The 22,794-nt window shown below is 47.8% G+C and overlaps 1 pseudogene; it reads right to left on the reverse strand.

Moving 5' to 3' along the window:
• LOC147698421 (uncharacterized) overlaps positions 1-22,794 on the reverse strand; it is a 127,442-nt pseudogene that overhangs the window by 98,115 nt on the left and 6,533 nt on the right.

Here is a 22,794-nt window from a genome sequence, read left to right on the forward strand (position 1 = left end):
CATGTGACACAAGCTGGAATGAACAGTAACTAAAACAGCAAGAGACAGACCCACAACAGCACTACCCCCACTGACCATAAATTGGGGTGACACAAGCCTGCATGAAAGGTCCACTATGATGCTAAAGGGAGATGTTGTTCAAACTAGGAAATTCAGACATGTGTCCTGTGCCACAGACGTACATCACACCTACACAAACACAAATCACTCAGTATGACCCATCAACCAAAAAAGGGAGGTAGGGGCCCAGCCATGCAAACATTCACATCTGTCCACCCTCAACACCACACACCCTGAACTGCTTCAATGTGCATCAGTGAAGCCCACATGGACTGGTAACATTGCACAGGCACCCATGATAAATACAGTAAAGTTGGGAGGATGTAAGGTGCATAGACTCATCACACAAGGACAGTCTACTACAACCACGGTGAATGACAGACATACTGCACAGTATGCTGTACATGGCCATGACATCAACTCTTCAGTAACCTTTGGAATCCCTGCCACAGTCCCAGGACAATTGAGAAGCCGAGGAGAACCACAAGGTACACATGCTGAAACCTGCCAACACTGCACCTCTGAACCTGCGGAGTGGGAGCAGTCACACACACATACACATGTCTCAATCACTGAAAGGTACCACTTATGGACATCTACATGATATTGTGAACAAAGAAGTGCCCTGGGGAGCCCTGACTGTGTACCATCTGCGTCTGACTATATCATCACCATTCAGAACTGACAAATCATAATGATGACACACAAATGAACACTAGTGTCTCATGCACCCACATATCTGGAAGCCAAGGACAAAGATATGTGATGTGGGGAGGGGATTTTAATATAAATATATGTCATTCACAAGCATGTAGTTCACGAGAAAATGAGAGGGAAGAAAACAGCGGTATAAACCACTTTGTACACACTGATAAAGGGGAAAGATTAAACGATATTATGGCCACCTTTGATCTTGAGTTCGCAAATATGATGTGTTTTCCTGTGGTCAAATTTAGTCCGACCTTCATATCAAGGGGTCTGCAGTCGGTTATTGACTACCTATTAGTCCCTAATAAATACTCTAACTGGGTTGGGTAATTTTGAGATTCACTCAAATGGCCCCAATTGGCCTTAGCGATCATTTGCCAATTAGCCTGCATTTATTTCTACCAGATAGCTGCAAATCCACCACAATTGAGTCTTTGGCGTGGGCGCAAGATATAATATTGGCACGTCAAAATGGCTATGCAGTGAAATGGAGCACATTAGACCCTGTGAAAACAAACAAAGGGATTATTTCTAAGGCATTGCCACATATACAGGTCTGTCTAGATGAGGGTACCACACATGAGGACATTTTGGATGCCTTTGGTCTTATCACCGGGGCTATATGGGATTCCCTCACTAAATCTAATACCAGAAAACGTGACAAGACTAATGGATGGTTTGATACCCATTGTACAAAGGCCTATACCAAGCTTAAAGTCGCACTCAGTATTAAACCAAGGGACCACCAATTAATACGAACCTGTAGAAGGGCATATAATGAAGCAAGGTCCCGACGAAAAAGGGAAATGAAGGAATTGACATAGCAAAACTTGTTAAAAGCTTCCGAATGTAGAAATTCCAAATTGTTCTGGCAAGCAGTTAAGGCTCCCTATTTTTTAAAAGAAGATATTGCCAGAATAGAGATCGCCATAGACAAAAAAACATGGATTGATTTCTTCTCAAATGTATATAAAAAGGAGGGGGGAAATTCGGACCTTACCCAAGAGATAACTGAGCTGGGAGCATCAACAAGGGAATACATACCGATAGGCTTAGAAATTGAACATGACGAAGTCCTGCTGGCAATAAACAAGAGTAAAGGCGGTAAGGCTCCGTACCCAGACGGTATCCCTAATGACATCTTCAAATTGACCCCCGAGCCTTGGGCCCCAATTTGCACACGCGTCCTATTGGCGTGTTGTGCAAAAGGATTTATTAAAATCTGGTCTGAATCGGTAATAATTCTGATTTATAAAAAGGGGGACAGAGAGAGTCCAGCGAATTATAGGCCAATCTCCCTCCTGGACTCCCTCGTGAAGATAGCAGGCAGGGTGGTTCTAAATAAATTACAAATATGGACAAGGGATAACAACATGTTGAGCCCCGTCCAGTATGGCTTTTAGGGAGGGGATGGGCACAGTGGAGCAGGTCCTTAACTGTGTGATTATACAGGGCAAATACATCAGAGCAAAGAGAGAGTGTTTGTACGCCATCTTTGTTGATCTCACAGCCGCGTTCGACTGTGTGTACCACGCGAAGTTGTGGCAAACGCTAGAGGAAATCGGGGTGGAACCTGCAATAGTGCAATTCCTTCACCAGCTGTACTCTGGTGCGACTGCCAGGGTGAGACACAGGACAAAGGGAGAATGTACTGGGCACTTCCGCATAGAGAAGGGGGTAAATCAGGACTGTGTGCTGGCCCCCTTCCTATTCTCCATTTATACGAACGCTTTGGAGGGGGAATTGGAGGCCAGCACAACAGATTCTCCTAGATAGGGTTCAAAACAGGTTGTCTCACTCTTCTATGCGGATGACGCAGTACTCATGGAGCGAGCCAGGATAGGCGCCCAAAAGGCATTTGCGAAATATAATGAGTTTACGGCAATAAGGGGGCTAAAAATTAATGCCAAAAAATCATTCATGATGATGTGCGGAAAAGGACGGGCTAAATGCAAGGCAATCCAGGCGGATGGCCTTTCCATTGAATGCACGAAACGTTCTCCTACCTAGGGGTGTTACTTGAAGGTTCGGGCTCGTGGGTGGCGGCCATTAAAAATAGGACTTTGTTATTTAAACGTTCTATAGCGGCCTTAATGAATTTCTCCAAACAATTGGGTAAGAGACCGCCTGAAATTCTCCTAAAAATATACATGGCTAAATGTAGGAGTATTGCCCTTTACGGGGCGGTATTTGGGGTATCCAGAATGCGCCATCTATTCAAATTGCCGAAAATGGCTTTTTAAGATACTTGTTATCGCTTCCACAGGGTACGTCAGTATTTAACTGCCATGCAGAATTAGGTATGGAACATATTTCTGACTTAATAAAACTACAACCTATCCTACTCTGGCATAGAGTATGGACTGTAGAAGCCTTGGGTCTTAGCCGGGAAATTATAAAGGATGCTATGGCCCTCGATAATGCAAAACATATCCCATGGCTAGCGTATGTAAAGAAGACCCTTACTGATTTGCAAAGACCAGAATTGTACAATAACCCTGAATCAATCATTGGGCTATCCAGAAAAGAATTAAAAGGAATATGTATGAACCACTTTGAAATGCTAAGATGTGCAGGTGAATGTACAAAAATTACAGTAATTCAGCACCAAATGACTCTGACCTGCCAGTTGATCCAACCTTATTTATCTGTTTGCACTGTTGGTTTTGATCGTTTTATACTGACTAGGTTTAGATTCAAATTATTCCATCGCCTGGTAACCTTTCCATTAAAAAATGATTGGTCGAGAAATCTGGTACCTTGCCCATGTGATAATTTGTCTTTACAATCCACATTCCACTTGATTTTATTTTGTAAATACTATGATATTGAACGCAGAAGATGGATTAAACAATATTTGAGACAGGGTTATTGGCGACAATGTAGACCAGCGTTCCTAAGTTTACAACAATTAGAAAATGAGAAATGTATTATGGTTATGACTGTTTTTTAAAGAGTATCCTGAGGAAGCGGAAACTAATAATAACTAATTAATGAATTTGATTAATATAACTGTTAATATGTAAATGCTTTACTCTGATAATGTACCAATTTAATACTTTTTTAATGGTTTTTATGGTTGAGTACTATTTATTTATTATGAATTTATGTATATATATCTATGTAGCTTTTATGATTTTATCTATTGGTAAAATCGAATAAAGCCTTTTTCTGATTCTGATTCTGACACACAAATGAACACTAGTGTCTCATGCACCCACATATCTAGAAGCCAAGAACAAAGATGTGTGATGAACACAGGACAACTCAGCAAGCATCACCAACACAAATATATTAAGGAAACACAGCCTGTGTAGAAAAGGGGAGGGGAACACACGCATCCATACCCACACAACACACACCATTGGCCCAGGCAATGTAATGGAACAACACACTAACTTGAGGGGACTCAACTCCTGTGGAAGCATAGCTGTGCAAAACACAGTTCCAGCAGGTCACAGTCATGTCAGCACAACACTTGTTCAGTAAACCTTCATATACTACCCAATGTAGGCACTAGTCATATCAGCCTGGGTGCGGTAGTGTCCCTTAAGTCATCTGCACATACTCAATACATATGTCTAGCTAGTTGCACAGAGGACACAGTTGACTCCTACACTAATGATGCCCACACCTGCATGTCCAGTGGAGATGGGCCCACAGTTAGGGAAATAGACAAATTGCACAAGGGGAAGCACATCGTATATGCATGGGTGCAAGCCACAGATGTGACCATGCAAATGAAATGTTGACATCACTGTGCAAAATTTCTTAATCATGACACACCCAGTTATCAGCAAAGGATGACATGGATACCAAACAGAACAGGATACATATCTCATAGACCACATGGAGTACATCACATCAACACCTCAGTATTAAACATTGGAAAACCAGCATCATAACAGCAAGGTAAAGCCAACATCATAAACATAATTTACAGCAAAATCAAATTCACAAGGATAACAAAAAAGGCTTTATTCAGCAAATTGAAAAGCTGAAACTGAAAGTCCATAATGAATGTCCAGTCCATATAGAAAGTCCAAATTGAGTGTGAGTGACACCTGTCACCCGTTGCTTGCCTGCACTGTGAACGACAGGGGACATCCACTCTGAGGGGTATACATGGGGGCATGCCAGGCACCGCAGGGACAGGATCAGGGCTCAGCAGAAGGATGCAGTGAAGGGGTGGTGGGTGCCATGGAGTCACTGGCAACTGCAGTGGAGGTGTCTGTCATGGTGTGTGCCGTGACAACTGTGGGGCACAAGTCTGATGGTGTGGGTGCCGGAACAACTGCAGTGGGCAGGTCAGATCTAGTGGACTGGGTCCCCACTGCAGTGCCCACGTCAGACTGAGTGGACGTGGACTCCACTGCAGTGTCTAACTCCATGGAGCGAAATGGGGTTCAGGTGAGGTTGGCAGGACAGAGGGGGGCCACGGTCCCCACACCAGTTGCACAAACAGGCTGACCGGGGGTGGTGTTGGTGGAAGAGCAAGTGGTAGGGGGGAAGGCATGAGCATTTTGGGGATGATGTATCTGTGAGTGGGGGAACCCGGGCAGGGTCTGGTGACAAAACCTGTAGAGTGCTTACCTGGGGGATGAAGGAAGGAGACTGTGAAGTGGAGCTTATGGGGTGGGGTGGGCTCTTGCTCTTCCGGGTACGGGGGGACTTGTGGGTGGGGGCCTCAGGCAGCCTGCACCTGGGGGAGGGTGTCTGGGTATGAGGGGCACTCCCCCTGTGTGTGGGGACCTCCTCTTCCCCCTGTACTCTGGATCAGCTGAATCAGTGGGGAAGAGGCCAAGGTCACACAGGAAGAGCTTCTTTAGAGATGGGGTTGCATGTGAGGCAAGGGAAGGGCTCGTGGAGGGAGAGGGATCAGAGGACTGCGGAGTGGTTGTGGATAGCTGTGTGTGTGTTTGAAAAACATCCCCTGTGAGTGCGGTATCAGTCCCCTGACTTTGCTTGCATGCACATTTGGACTTTGTTTTGGGTGTTTGTATGCTGGCCGTGTCTGTGTGTTTGGGTGACTTTGCTGGTGTGTGTGTGCTTGTGACAGGTAGGGTGCTAGGAGTTGTGGATGGGGCAGAGGCAGGAGGGGTGAGGGACTGTTGGAGGAGGGACAGTGCTGCTGTCAGGGAGGAGGCCATGGACTGATTGGTCCTCTGTAGGGCTGACATGCCCGATGAGATGCCCTCCATAAACGACACCAGTTTTGTCTACAGACTTGTGTGTGCATGGAGGACACTCAGCATTGATGTCTGCCCTATATGGATCTGTTTAAGCAAGTCCACAGACTTCACACTCAGGGCAGCAGGGGACACAGGGGCAAGGGGTGCAGTGCCTGGCATGAAGGAGACATGCTCCCGAACAAGGGAGCCGCCACTGACCTCTGGGATGGGAGCCAATGGGAGGGTGGTGGTGGTGGTGGCAGCGGTAACAGCCTCACTAGCTGTGGTTTGCTCGCTGCTGACACCCGCCCCCACAAGGGAGTCATCCTTTGAGCTGCTGTAGTCCTCAGCTGAGGTGGAAGGTGCTGAGGACTCCTCGGTGTGGCTCCCCTCACCCTTCATGCTAATGGGTCCCACCAACTCCTCAGTTGCTGGCCCAGTCTGGCTCTGCGGCTCATCCTGTTCCATGGCGTTGTCCCCTCCTGTGCCCATGGATGTATCTGGATAGAATTAGGAAAACAAGACCCACATTAGTCGCATGCACTGACTGCACACAACACAGTGATTGCAGCACATGACAGGGCAAGCCCTGGCATCGCCAGCTGAGCATTGCTCAAAATGCCCACACTGGTTTACATAGGGCAATTGCCAGTCTGAGCAACAACCATGGCACCCATATCCTTCCTGGACTTGCACCCATATGTCTGTTGCATGTTGGCTGCTAATACCCCAATGTGCACACAAGCACCACCTAAACAGTTGTTGGACATGCAAGTGAACATGTAGAAGTTTGTTACTATACAAACACATCACATCTCACTCAGTACAGGTGTCAGGATGAATGGATGCCCAGAGTCTCAGTCCACATGCTTGTGATGCCTAGTAGCACCACACACAATGATGTCCTCACTTCCTGATAGTCAATGCCACAATGGGGAGCATGGAGCACCTTTGACTCCAATGCAGGATCCCTCTTAGCAAGTTCAATGCCCTGGCACAGGCATGCATGGGAAGTCATCACTGCCACATGTCATAGGTGCAGGCCATCTGAACAACAACAGTCTTCACTGTGTCACAATCATAGGTCATGGCCAAAGCAAACTCTGCAGCTGACAAGTGCACTTGTCTGTCCCCTGCCAAAAATATATTCTGGATCATGATGACCCCACATCACAAAAATCAGACATATGAGTGACTGCAAACACAACTCCCTGAACAAGAGCACCTCTGCTACGAATGAAACACAACTGCCTGAAATACACTGTTGCATGCAGCATTGTGCACAGGCCAGTAATCACACACCTATTCGGTGCACAGGTATCATCTCCTATAGTCACATCTCAGATGCCCTGCTGACCCTAAAAATTATGGACACACCAGTTATCCGAAAAAGGAAGCCACACCACAATGACATAGAGTCAGACACCTGATGACACATTTCACTAAGCACAATCAGTAGGTTGATACACGGAACTGTGAGTACAGAGTCTCCCAATGCCCTGGAGTGGGCATGACTGCCCAGGTAAACCTGAAACAGTGTATAGGCATGGAGAGTAGGCAGGTGTCTGGGCAAGTGTGACACACTTGATATATATACTCCTGAGGCTACTAAATGGACTCACCTGCTGCTTGGGTGTGTTTTGAATACCCCATGCACATGTGGCGAGTCAGACGAGCAATTGGAACACATATCAAAGGCACACACAGAACACATGTCAGAGATCAGGCATTGTGTAAACAATTGACCCACCCACGAAGCACACATCAGAGTTCCAGTAACATATGCTGTCCAGAACCATAAGCATAGCTGACTGCAGGGACACAGTGCCCAAATTAAAAAAGTCACAGACTGCAGAGGCCACACCTTTGGATCAGAGGAGGAGTGTGCATTACACAATTGAGGGACATGAATCCAGGACTATAAGACAAACGTAATGTGGAAGTATGACCAGGCCAAAAGACTGCAAATAGCATGTCAGACATAGTTCACAGATTGGGCCTGGACTTACCCCTTCCTTGCTGCTGTCTGGCCTTCAGTTGCCCATCCAGGTCCGGGAAGACCACAGCCAGAATCCGGAGCATGTGGGGCGTCAGGGTCCAATGTCCGCCCCTACGGCGAGGAGGTGACAGCTTCAGCTGGACCCTTGCGATCCTCCGGGTCAAGCCCCGATGGTCCTGCCACCTCTTCTGGCAGTTGCGGATCCGGAGCTTGTAGACCCCCACTGATCTTACTGCCCGGGCGGTGGTCAGCCAGATCTCCTGCTTCTGGTGGGCACCAACCTGTGAGGACGACAAAGGGAAAAGGACATTACAACACATGCCACATATTTGTGCTGCACACAGTTGCAAATACATTTAGTAATCACAAAAGCTAAAAGAGGTATACAGGTAGTGCACCCATGGAAATGGACATTTGTGCTGCAGGTCTGACATGGTAACATTGCCAGGGAAGTAAAAGCTAGCACTATTGCACTTTTACAGCAGGACACCTGTTCATCACATGTACCTACACACTTTGGGTGCTGAATGTACTCAGTGCATATGCTTCCCACTGCTGTGCACACTTCTATTACTGCTAGTCAGACTACTTGCACAATTAGGTAGGCAGTGATCTGCACTCTCACCTGCTCCCCTGGTTTTCCATACAGCTTGCAGTACTGTGGGAGAACCCCATCCAGCAGGGCCTGGTTCTCCTCCTCTGTGAAGGCTGGGGCCCTCTCCAGAGTACGTGCCATTGCAGTAGCCAGAGGATGCAAAGACAGCAGCAATGGTAGCAGAAATGTGGTCCTGTACCATGTTGTACAGGCAAGTGAGCTCTCTGGGGGCCAGCCAGCCTTATATCAGTGCTGCAGAGGCAGTGCCATGTCTCCTTACTGATAGGTCCAACACGGTTGCATTTTATGAATCTGACCAATCCATGGATTTGTAAGACTCGTACACGTCTTCCACATTGTTCACATTTTTACCTTCATGACACCCTAGGATTGCAACATTGTTGTAGGCATCCAACTGAATTTCCAGCACACGACTCGTACAAGTTTTGAATTTGCATCCGTCTCCATGACAGTCCATAGGCAAGGAGTGCTCACGGCTCGGTCAACTGACTGTACGACACGTATTTTGAAAATCCACACGGACCCGTCTCCATATGATTGAATCGGCTATGCGTGCACACGTCTCGGTCCATGCCTGCACGACATGTCTGCATGAAAGTCACCTGAGTTGGTTCACATTGCAGTCAATGGCCAAGCCGAGTGCACGGCTTGGTCCAGAACTGCACGACTCGTCTCTGTAGAAGTCACCCGCGTCGGTTCACATTGCATATGTGTCGTACAGTTTTGGACCGAGCCTTCGCATGTGTAAATGTGTGTAGGCATTTATATAGCACACTGCTACCCATAGGCGTCCTGGCGCTTAGACCGCTGCGAAACCCTCCCTGGCTTCCCTGAGAGATGGTCCCTTACTGGGTATCTCCAGGGTGAGACCAGGCATCCCCGGCGGTCTGGGGGGGCGTTAGTGAAGATGAGGCAAGCTAATGCCCAGAGTTGCCGAGTGTGATCGCTGATCAGAGTGGGCACCGAGGCGAGAGAATTATCGAGTCCGCTGACCCTGGTCCAGAAACCTGCCGCGCCGGGAATCGAACCCTGGTCCCGGGCCGTCCTCTGCTCTCGGGTCTGCCGCCTCTAACCAGTGAGCCACACTACTTCGCATGGCTTGGCCATTGACAGCAAATGTAACCCACGCGGGTGACTCAAATGCAAACACGTCGTACATGCATGGACCAAGCCGTGCGCACGCCTTGGCCATTGACTGCAATGTGAACCGACGCAGGTGACTTCAATGCATATGCGTCATGCAGTCAATGGCCAAGGCATGCACACAGCTCGGTCCATGCATGTATGACGGGTATGCATTTGAGTCACCCACGTCGGTTCACATTGCAGTCAAAGGCCAAGTGCGCACGGCTCAGACCACAACTACACAACGCATCTCTGTTGAAGTCACCCACGTCGGTTCACATTGGTATGACTTGCTTACGGATTCCACACAGAATTACTTGCCAGAGACTCAGGGGCACACCGACAACACCCCAGCATGTGCCACACTTCATCCAATGGCATGTAAGGCTGCATTACCTGTGTGTGTATGGGAGGGGCAACATTTGGCTTCTGGTGTGGCACTTTGGTGCAGCCACTCCCAGGATGGGCACGGGTTCATGGGGACAGAATCCTTTGTGTGTTGTGCACCTCACCAATTTAATGTGCAACTGTTCAGTTATGGACATGAGTCATGGACACAGTTGCAGTTTGGATATGTGTATGACCTGTCACATACACCCTGAGTCTAGCGTGGGATGGTATGTACGTCACAGCGAGACCCATAGCCACAAATCTGATGTGCACCCACAGTCTGTGTGCATGTTGTGTCTCAGATGTCTATGGTTCCATGTGCCCAATGGGAGTCAGTCTCCACATCCATGTGCTTTGTGCATCAACATTGATGGTGTGTGTGTGTCTCAGAGATGTCCATGTAAGGCCTGCAGAGACCACAGGGGCCACTATCTGCGTGACTCATGCATTTTTGTGGGGTGAACATGATACGCCATGTCATGCCAGTGTCCATGTGGCAAAACAGGGACCATGGCTATCTCCTGGTCATGGAGCTGTAATGCCTGTGAAACATCAGTCCTCACTTGTCACTGTGGTGTGTGTTTTGTACGTGACAGCAGTAGATAGGTACTGTGAGACAGCCCAATATTTTGCCATTGCACTCCACGGAGCTTAGGTACACATGTTTAATTGATATGTGAGATGATGGGCATGAAGGTGACATATGTGTCCATACCCAACAGCACACACCTCAGTTAATTATGTATTACCATGATGTATCATGTGATACTTTGCAATGTCATTGCCACATGGGTTGAGGAATTTAAAATCGTACTTTGCCCATCTCTGTACTGCAGGGCACCAGCTGGCCATAGACCGTTCCTAGTCCTTGAAAGCATGGTAGAACGCAACTTCATCCGACGGTACAGCTTCACCAGGCCACTGATTGAGGAGTTGGCGGAGCAGTTGATGCCACATCTGCTACCTGGCCAGACATACCCTACAGCACTGACCCCAAAGGTGAAGGTGATGGCAGCCCTGCACTTCTTTGCTACTGGTACCTTCCAGTACACTGTGGCTACTGCTGGTAGAATGTCACAAACTATGTTCATCCATGTACTCGTGATATCTTGGAGGGGATGTTGCATTTCCTTGACTTCAAGGTTTCCTAGCCCTGGTGAATTCACTGACATAAAAGATGCTTTTTATAGATTGGGGAGGATGCCAAACATCATTGAATCAATTGATGGTACACATGTGGCCCTGGTACCACCACGGGCACCTGAGCGGACATACAGGAACAGGAAACATTGCCACTCCATCAATGCTCTGGTGGTATGTCTAGCGGACATGTGTATCACACATGCGTGTGTACGTTTCCCTGGTTCTGCACACGATGCCCACATCATTAGGAGTAGTCCCATTGCGGCGATGATGTCACAGATGCCAAACCAGCGTGTCTGGCTTGTTGGTGTGTACTGTTTACCATTGTGTGTGTTTGGCAATGTTGTATCCCACCATCTTACAAAACTCAACTAATGTGCAATTCTTTGTATGTAGGTGACTCTGGATACCCCAACATGCCGTGGTTGCTGACATCCCTCAGGAACCCTGTGACAGCAACCGAGATGCGCTACAATTAAGCACATGGTTGAACCAGGAGAGTGATTGAGCGGACATTTGGTCTCCTGAAAAGCCACTACCGCCACTACCTAAGGCAAGCCCGTCTGCGCCCATCCACGGCCGTCCGGGGCACGGGGCACCCGACTATGCCCAATTTTTATCCTATCCCTCCGAGGTACTCCTCCTCTATCAGGGCCCTTGGAACCTTAATCCTATAACCACCGCCATAATAGCTGAACTTGGCCTCGCCCGGGCCCATCCCACTCCCCTCCTGCCAGCTACCTTGCCTCCCCCATCCCCTCCCCACCCCTTCCCCCCAGAATCCCCCATGCCCTCCAGACCAGTGTCTATTGTCTCGGCTTTTCTTTTAAATACATGATCAGCAGTCAAGCACCATCTTGAACTTTTTGTGTTCCTTGACTCATATAAACCTGACCTTCTGTTCCTGACAGAAACCTGGTTCCGTCCTGATTCCTTGCCTAATATCCTCGCTGCACTCCCCTCTTCCTATTATGCTATACGTGCTGACCGACCGGCAGGCAAGGCAGGCGGAGGCGTTGCTTTGATCGCCCGTTTCGACCTTCACTTTCAAGTACTTTCTTCCCCGACCATCGCGGCAATAGACTGTTTAGTGATGCGATCTGCCTCCTTCCAAATCCCTCTTACCTGCGTCCTTGCCTATCGTCCCCCCAACCTACTCCCCACTTTATTGCTCAATTTCAGGAACTGCTCACCACACTAGCTGTCAACAACTCCTATGTTCTTGCACTTGGAGATTTTAATTACTGGCCATCCGACCCTGCGGAAGATGCAACTTCCAAAGACTTCACTGACCTCCTTCATAGTCTAAATTTTACTCCACATGTTTCTACCCCAACTCATGTCAAGGGGCACACCCTGGACCAAATTTGGTCATTAAATGTCCCGGTGACACCCCCGATCATCACGCCCTGCCTCTGGTCCGATCACTTCCTGATTTCGTTTTCCCTAGATCTTAACCTGGCTAAACGTCCTGCCGTTTTTCCAAAAACACCTGGGCTCGAAATTGGAATAGGGTCGATATGCCCTCCCTCTGCCACTCCCTTCAAGATGCCTATCCTGCCCTAGAGGAGCTCGCTCCAACATCCCAGCTAGCTGCCATCAATGTTTGGCTCTCTGGGGCATGCGATCAAGTGGCCCCCCTGAGACGTGTTACAGTCAAACACCCTCATAACGCCAATAAATGGTTCACCGATGACCTCTAGGAAAAAGAAATGGCTGTGCGTCAGGCCGAGCGCGCCTGGAGGCGCGCTTACTGCCCGATCCTTAAAACACATTATTCCCTCAGGCTTAACACATACAAAAAGGCTATCCTTTTTGCCAAAACCAACTACTTCTCAAACAAAATACTCTTTGCCGAAAATCAACCTAGGGAAATCTTTGCCACCGTCTACGAGTTATCCTCATCAGACAGAGCTTCCCTCAAACCTTCCCCTTCCCAATACCTCTGTGATTCTTTAAACAATTTTTTCATTGGGAAAATTGCAGCCATCATGGCTAATATACCACCACCTCCTTCCTCCCCCCTTCATTGAACCTCCACCCAACAGATTCCACCTTGACCACATACCTCCACCTACCAGGGAAACCCTTTCTCCCTTGTTGGCCCGGGTCAAGTCCGGCTCGCCCTCTGATGTCTGCCCAGCCTTCATACTGAGAGGGATTTTTCTAGCTTGCCCTACCCCCCCTTTGGTCTTCCTCAATGATTCCCTTAGTAAGGGCATTGTCTCTGACCACCACAAAGCGGCAACAATAATTCCCATCTTGAAAAAACCTGGCGCCGACCCCTCTTCCCTTTCCAACTACCGCCCCATCTCCCTTCTCCCATACCTGGGTAAAATCTTGGAGTGCCATGTTGCCTCTGTCCTCGGCTCTTTTGTTGAGGACAGTGGCTGTTTGCCTTCCTGCCAGGCAGGCTTTCGCCCGCTCTACTCCACCGAGAAGGTCGTGGTCTCAGTCATGGACATGGGAGGGGATGAATACCAACCGGCCCCAAGCTCTGGTCCTCCTTGATTTGTCCGCTGCCTTCGACACGGTTGACCATTCCATTCTTCTCACCCGTGTCGAGGCAGCAGGCATCAGGGGACCCCCTCTGGCTTGGCTCACCTCCTTTTTGAGAGACCGCACCCAGGCCGTCCATCTGGCAGACTTCTCTGCCCCCCCATGCAAGGTGCAGTGCGGTGTCCCTCAGGGCTCTTCCCTTTCTCAACTTTTATTTAATCTGTACATTTTCCCCCTCATTTTTGCTTTACAGCAACTGGAGGTCACTGTTTTCAACTATGCAGATGACCTCCAGCTTATCTTCGACCTTTCCCACTCCCCTGAGTCCATTCACAATTTTCAATCAGTTATGATTTTCATCAGGGACTGGATGAACCTAAACCACCTTAAACTTAAACCAGACAAAACTGAGTTGGTTCTTACTGGTGGTACATCCAGTCCCCGGACCCCCACGTTCTGGCCCCCTTCACTCGGTTCCCCCCCTTCACCTTCCCACTCAGTTAAAACACTTGGGATCACGTTGAATCAACATCTCACTCTGCACTCCCAGATAAGTATGGTGGTATCTTCTTGTTTCTTCACTCTTCGCACCATCAAAAAAATCTCCATATTCTTCTCCCTTTCTGCCTTAAAACTCATCCTGATGGCAATGGTGTTATCCCGTTTAGATTACGGTAACATTCTGTATAATTGTGTTCCCGCCTATGCCCTCCGACGCCTCCAGTTGGTCCAGAACCAAGCTGCCCGCCTCATCCACGGTCTCTCCAAATCACATCACGCCACTCCTCTATTAAAGACCCTGCATTGGCTGCCCATCAAAGAGCGGGCCCTCTTCAAACTTGGCTGCACCACGTTCCAGGCCCGAGCTGGAACTGCCCCAGCTTTCATAAATTCCGAAATCAAAAAATACATACCGACCAGAGAACTTCGTTCTTCTACCCAGTCCCTCCTTTCCGTACCACGCTTCAGGAAAAAAAGAATGGGGGGGGGGTGAAGTTTGCTGTCCTCGGCCCCACCTTTTGGAACTCCCTCCCCCCCACAATTAGATCTATACCTACGTATCTTGAGCTCCGCAAGGCGCTCAAAACGCATCTTTTCCTGAAAGCTTTCTCGTCTTAAACTCCTCACACTCCTTCCTCAGGTTCACTTGCATCCTCAGCGCCAAGAAACCGCTAGGTATGCGTGCGCTTAATAAATGTTTTTTAATTCAAAATTCAAATACCGCTGCCTGGACAAGACCGGAGGAGCCCTCCCATATGAGCCAGCAAAGGTGTGCAAGATTAGCATAATATGCTGCATACTATACAACATGGCAGTGTGGAAGAAGCTGCCTCTCATACAGGATGACGGTGACCTACATCCGCCACTTGTGGAGGATCCTGGCCTCGGCCACAATGCCAGTGATGATGATGATGAGGGTGACGTCCGCACACAGCTCATCAACAACTTCAGTTGAATGTGAGTTCACAGAGTTGTTATGTCAATGTATTGAGTTGGCCTGAGATGTGTTGGCGCTGCTCAGTTGCTGTTTGAGTTTGTCCATGTGCCACATGACTGAATGTGTGCGGTGAAGTGTCTTGTCAGATGGTCTGTAGTCCTTAATAGTGTCCATACGCTAACTTGCCTCTGTGTATGTTTCTTGTGACATGTTTTGTGCATGTGTATTGCATTTCTATCCTGTTCTGGTGTGCTTCTGACTGTGTCTTATGTCTGTCCTTCCCAGGGTACTTTGCCTGTTGCTCGGTCAACTCTGACACCCAACAACCAGAATCCAATCCCAGGGTGGAATTTCTAGTATTCCATCAAATGATGTACCACACACCCCTGAAGCTCAATTCTCCAACACTTGGTGACCGTGTGCCCACTGTCACGTGGAATTACCTTGCAGCTGTTGTGTAATAAACTTGTTGCTGATGTGTAATGAACCTACGCTTCACTTAGTTATGTGTGCTGTCCGTCTTCACATATCTGACTGACATTTGTTTACCTCACCTGTGGGCTTGTTACCACTGACTGTGGATAGGTGTGGTGTCTGTGCATTCCACTGTATTTCTGGGCAACATCTTTGCTGGCAATGTGTCACATGGCCATGGTGAGTATGTGTTGTGGTGCCCTAGTGGTGAATCTTCCTCATATGTGTCACATCAACATGAGTCACATATGGTAATCACATTGCTGTGTTAGTTGGCATGCACTGTGTTCTTCAGTAGATCATCATCTCCATGACACTTACCAAGTTTGAACCACAACATAGGCACGTATAGTGTAATAGTGAGTTATTTTACATATATGTGTGGAGATGGTGCACAGGAATGTGGGTGCTGTACATAAGGTTTGGAATCCAGAGTTCACAGATGAGTTTGAAGTCTTGGTAGATGAAATATCCAGAGTAAAGTCCACATTCATCTACTACATTAGAACAAAATGAACCCTCCATGTCGGGGAGTTGTGTCATGTGCAACAAGGTGAACGCTTTGCACACAAAGGACAATATCCAAAACAGGTTCTGGGTTCCTGGGGGATGTGTATGGACATCTGTGTCTCACTTGTTGTTCTTCGGACGACCCCTCTTCTTCTTCTGGGGGGGATCCTCAGGTGCAGGTGCCTGTGGTGCATGGGACTATGATGCGTAGCAGTTGGGGGTCATAATGTAGTCCAGGCCCCTCTGCAGGCCATGACCTCTGCCTACCACCCCTCCCACCACCCCTAGCCACACGGGTAGGACCTGCAGTGGCACTCACAGGTGACCCTGGACCCCCTTGAGTTTTGCTACTGGTGGTGTTGTCCGTAGCTTCCTGGGTGGCCGTTGGCCCTGTGTTGTTTGAATTCTGTGTCCTAGGTCTGTCTGTGTTGGCGGGGGTGCTCGGTCTGTTGCCAGATGTTGTAGGCATGGGTGTAGGGGGTACAGATGTTTGTGCTGCTGGGGCTGCATGATGACACACACCGGAGGTGCCAGGTTGTTTTTCGTCATTCGGAGAGGCCGGAGACCGAACCACACCAGGGAGCTCAGGGTCCACCAGAGTCTGGGACAGGGTCTCCTCTTCATTTTCTGCTGTGTCCCCAGCACCACCTGTGTTTGGAAGAGACACATATTGTCAGTTACGTTACTACAGGCATCAATGGTTCACATATGTATTTAGCAACGGGGAGGGAGGAAGAGGTACTGATCCATTCAGCTTGCAATGGTAGTACTAAAAATCAAGGAGGGGGAATGGATCACTCGTCCTGTGCAACCAGGGTATTTATATATTTTGATTCCTTACTTAAAACCCTGATATACGTACACAGGCATGGGGCAGTATATCTTGGTTCTCCACATCACTATACTGTAGCAGCATTATCATTGGGTCTCCATTGTTGCAAATATGCTGTGCCTGCCCTCCATCTGGAGGGCAGGCACAGCATACCGGCTGGTTTCCTAGTAGTGTCCAGAGATGAAAATTAAGAGTGCGTGTCTGTGCTCAAGCTCTGTGAGTCAAAATCCCTTACATTCCTCAAAGGCTAGTTATAAATTGTGAACATTGTGATGTACGAAGTTACAAACAAAGGTGTTGTGTGTGTGGATCCAGCTACTAATCCACCACACTAGGGTTGCTCACTGTTTGTCAACATGTTTCAGCCCCATGTGATCCTAGAGGCTTTTTCTTCTCTGGACACTACTGGGAAAGCAGCCAGTTAACCTCCAGGTGGCGGCGCAGCATATTTACAACAATGAAGACCCAATGATAATGCTTCTACTGTACACTGAGGCGAAAACCAATATATACTGCACTACGCCGGTGTACGTATGTGAGGTTTTCAATGAAGACAACACAATACGTAAAGACCCTGGTTGCACAGGATGAATGAACCATTCCCCCCTCCTTGATATTTTTATCAATGGTTCATATATTTGCAACGGTACGTCAGGATGCATGCCTGTACACTGCATTGTCTTAAGTCGCCACATACAGAGATTGATATTGTTGTTGCAGATTGTCCAACCAACATGAAGCATTTCAATGTTCATTTTGAAGTGTGTGCATGCCCAGCTCATGTATGGATTTCACTGTACATAGTCATTGGTACTCAAGTGCCATCAGGTGGCTGACACAGGAGTGTCATCCCTGTTCACAATTGACTCTGCTTCCCTGTGAGGGGGTGTGCCTGTGCTGACAAGATAGCTGACAGTGCAGTCCTGTTGTTTGTTGGTACCCAGTTCCCAGTTCCCAGCAGAGCCTTGTGCTCCCCACAATAGAGCCCAGTCACAGAGATCTTGTCAGTCAATTTCCACTCCCTGTGAGGTGAACATGGTTCAGTGTGATCTTACTGGGCCATGTAGGTGGGTGAGGATTGTCAGTGACTGAAACTCCCTCCATGCTCTTGGCTACACCCCCCTTCCCAGCAGGCCCTAACTTCCCTCCTTTTGACTCTGCTTCCCTGTGAGGGGGTGTGCCTGTGCTGACAAGATGGCTGACAGTGCTGTCCTGTTGTTTGTTGGTGCCCAGTTCCCAGCAGGGCCTTGTGCTCCCCATAACAGAGCCCAGTCCCAAAGATCTTGTCAGTCCATTTCCACTTCCTGTGAGGTGAGCATGGTTCAGTGTGAGCTTGCTGGGCCATGTAGCTGCGTGAGGATTGCCAGTGACTGCATCCCACCATGCTCTTGGCTACACCCCCCTTTCCAGAGCATGCCCTTACTTCCCTCCTTTTGACTCTGCTTCCCTGTGAGGGGGTGTGCCTGTGCTGACAAGATGGCTGACAGTGCAGTCCTGTTGTTTGTTAGTGCCCAGTTACCAGCAGGGCCTTGTGCTTCCCACAACAGAGCCCAGTCACAGAGATCTTGTCAGTCCCTTTCCACTCCCTGTGACGTGTGCATGGTTCAGAGAGATTTTGATGGTCCATTTGGGAGGGGAGCATTATCTGTGACAGCAACCCCATCATGCATTTGGATACACTCACTTCACCAGCATATCCACTATTCTTTCCTGTCACTCAGCTTCACAGTGAGGCAGTGGTTGTGGTGCCAGAATTGTCTGGCAGTGTTTATTTAGATTAGTGCCACTGCCTTGCTCTATTTGTTGTTAGGTTTGTGCATGTCATGACACAGTTACAAATCACTATGATGTGGCCAATATTGTGTTTGTCTGACTAGCATACACTTCTTGGGCTGATTTGCTTTTGTTTACTGTGCCTTTGCTATCAGTGCATGGTTTCACTGTCCCCTTAACAGTGATGTGTGTGTATTGTGACACAATATTGAGTATGTTGGTTGTGTACTCACCAGGCTCTGGTATGTCTGCTAGGCCATGGACGCTCTCTGGTGGTAGGACGTCCCGCACCTTCTCCTCCCAGGACCTGAAGTATACTGGTTTGGCAGGAGGGCCACCGCCAGTGTGCTGACTCAAGGTATGCTCCTTCTCGAGGAGCTTCTTGACCCTCCTCTGCACATTATACCACCTGTTCTGGATGCCGTCCTTTGTGCTCAACATTGGTGCTTGTGCGTTCACCTTGTCCACAATCCTCGCCCACATCTTGGTTTTCTGTGACATGGGGTCCTTTGTACCAATGTACCAAACAAATGTGGCTCAAGTCTGAGGATTTCATCTACCAATACTTCTAACTCACTATCTGTGAACTTTGGATTCTTCTTAGGGGGCATGGTGAGGGTTGGTGGTGGGGTGTGATGTGTGTGTGGGTGCAAGTGAGGGTGGGTGGGTGTCAGTTTAGCTAGGTGTATGTGAGAGTGCTTTTGGAGGGGTGCTGATGGTGTGAAGGTTGTGTGTTGGTGAGTTGTGAGTGTGTCTGTGGTTGCTGTCTGAAGTTTTTCCATGCTGGCTGGTCTGTTGTATTTGCAAAGAATCATGGTAGTGATTTTTGGCCTTTATATAGGCGGAGTTGTGGGTGTGTCTTTGTTACACTTTTTTGGGGGAGGGATTTATTGACTTTGTCATTGCTTGTTTGGTCCTTTTTTTTGTGTTTTTGCCTTTGTGTTTCGTGGGCTTGTAGGAGACGTTCTTCTGACCAAGTCTGACGATCATGTTGGCTCGTGCGGGCTTCTTTGAGTCTTTCACGCTGACTTTCTTCTGTGCGGCATATTAGTTGGTCGCAGAAGTCTCTCTCACTTCAGGTACCTGTTTTCTGTGCATGTCGGTCATGCGACTTGGGCTCCATGTGAGTCGGTCTAGTTTCACACACATTGCATCGTACTGTGCGTGTGGGACGTCACTGGTAAGTGTCTGTCGGGTTCATTCTTGGTTTGTGTCGGTCGGTGCGACTCGTGTCACGTTTCCAGACGAATTACTGATTTCTGTATGGCTCAGTCGTACGTGTTGTATTCCGTACAGGTCAGTTGAAGGTCACGGGCGTTGCATCGTACTGCACGGGTCGTACGGTCCCTGTACGTGTCGGTTGGAGTCCGTTCGCTGTCTGAGTCGGTCGGTCCGATTTCCAATCGGAATCGGCCCCTATGTGTTATTATGATTTAATTACATTAATTTTAATTAATTCTATACATCAGTTTTATTAATTATTAATGCATAATAAAAAAGTATTTAGCTCTTACTATAATGCAAATTGAATATTTATTTCAAAATTAAGTTAATAGTGCTGTAACATGATGCTATTTTGCTCTATATCAATATTTAAGATAAACATATTTTTCATATTTAAGTTAAATAAACGCTTTTATTTTCCCATACACTTTACCATGTAGAAATCCCTGCCCCTACTGTCTAGTCCACCTATGGTAAAGTTTGGAGAAAATTAAGAAATATATTCAACTTGAAAATACATCACCTCATCGGTTTCTCTTCTGCACTTATATGAGGCACTCTGAGCACCAGCAAATAATAGCTTTTCCAAGTACTACTCATCAGCTCTATCTTCAAGTCTAGCTTAATTATGCTCTCAATTGCACCACTTGTAAAGATTGTAAGAGCATCCATTGTTTCACTGATGTCTCTTCTTTCCTCCTCTAATGCTTGAGTTTTGTCTGTTGAGTCTGCCATCTCTTACTTTAGATCCAAACACTTGTTAAGAGACCTCCATTTCTCTTCTACTGCCCTCGCAGCAGTCTCAATTTTTTGCTGTCTTTTTCTTAAGGTTGGAGTGAAGAGCATTTGTAGATTTTAATACTAACTTCACCCCTTTTATCATCTCAAATTCGTCAGAAGAACCTTGGGGTATGCATTTCAATCCTCTCCTCCTTGGTAAAGGATGGGATATAAAGAAGTAATTTTTGTTATTGCATTTGTCAGCCATATTATGGTTAGACAGAGAGACCAATCAAAAACAGGACAATTCACAAACAAGACAGACTGACTTGGTCTTTTTGGTAAGGTACATATTGGAAACACACTATCTGTCTAAGTGCATGTCTGTCCCTTCAAGGTCGGTAAAGGTGAAATACTCTCCAAGTCAGAACTGCTGCAGTATTTGCAACTTAAGTTGTGTTCTCCATCAGTGTGCCTGCATGTGCAGGTAAGCCACTCCAAGATGCTTGCAAAGTATCACCCGATGCTGTGGCTATATGATAGGTACCACAGCTATCTTCAACTAGAGGCTTACTACCTCACCTTATCACTGTGCCTCCAAAAGTGCTACCCTGTGGTGGCCTGCCCTTCACACTGGCTCTGGATGAATTTGGAAAGTCAGGGCTGTTGTTAGACCCGCCATCTTTTGGCGTGTTTTCCCTGTCTTTTTGCTTTATGATCTCCTGTAGTGAAGCTTGACCAAGGAGGAAAGAACTGGATTTCACTGAACTCAGAGACTTTTTGCCTAAAACTTCAAAGAGAAAATCAGAATATATATTGGGGCACTGACCCCAGAACTTTAGAACTCATTTGGACTAAGGAGCCTGCCAGGAAGAAGAGCTGGAGAAGCTGCGAGGAGGAACTGCAGTGGCTGCTTCTGCCTTGGGCAGTGAAAGGAGTGGACTGGATTTTATGCAACTTATTTTCCTGAGTTTCTTCAAGGACTTGAGGTAGAGCTTGCCCCCTGATCAAGAAGTCTCATGAACAGCAAAGACTTCAAGATAATTTGCTACCAGCACTGTGAACTGTGCATTTTGTGCTGTAACAGAAGAAAAAGCAACCCGACACCATCAAAGATGCCACTGCAGGCTTCATGACCTATTTGCACCGCAGAGAGCACCACCCCACTTTGCCCCATAACCCCGGTCTTACCGTCACCCCCACCATGCTGCAGCTTGCCCATTGACCAGAGGGCACCACACTTCGCACCGCTTCGCTTCACATCATCACCCTGGTATCCCCAACAATGCTGCTCCGCACTGACATTGACTCTTCTGCCTGCACTGTGTCATGGGGACACCATTCATAAGCTACTCAATGCACCGCCCCGTCCAACACCGCAGCCTTGGTCCACCAAAACCATTGACTCCAGATTATCTACTGACGACAGCGCTTCAGCAACAACAATGCCACTGCTTGCACCGTGATCTGCCAGCAGTGCAAAGAGCACCATCCTACTTTGCACCACATCCCTAGTCTTACCGACGCCGCTGAACGGTGTCACCAAGCAACTGCCTGCACCATGTACGAGAGCACCGCACGCCACACCACTTCGCACTATTAACTCTAACGCCTGCCAACCAGAGACCGCCATTTCTAACAGCCATCCTCACCATTTCTGAAAGCAACCTGTACTGCATGAACCAATTCCTGGCAGATTAAGGAGGTCACTGTTAGATTCAGTGGTCTTTAGTTGGCACAGGTAGGTACTTGTAACAAATAGGGACCCTTGCCTCTAGTCAGGGTAAGGGAGTACACTCCTAAAATAACCCCTGCTCACCCCCTTGGTAGCTTGGCATGAGCAGACTGGCTTATCTCAGATGCAGTGTGTAAAGAATTTGTGAACTCATACAGTAATCAAGTGACAACACTGCAGATGGACACCACACAGGTTTTATATAAAAAATAAGTATACTTTATATACACTTATCACAGGACCACAAATGACAAAAATCCACAATACTGTACTTAAAAGTGGAAGAATTAGCTTAGTTCTCTTTAGTTCTTAAAATGTGACACTTTGAGTCAATATACCTTAAGATGCGACATGCAGGGCAACAAAAGTGTTGCACG

This window comes from Lissotriton vulgaris, chromosome 8 (assembly GCF_964263255.1).
Source record: "Lissotriton vulgaris chromosome 8, aLisVul1.2, whole genome shotgun sequence".
NCBI lineage: Eukaryota > Metazoa > Chordata > Amphibia > Caudata > Salamandridae > Lissotriton > Lissotriton vulgaris.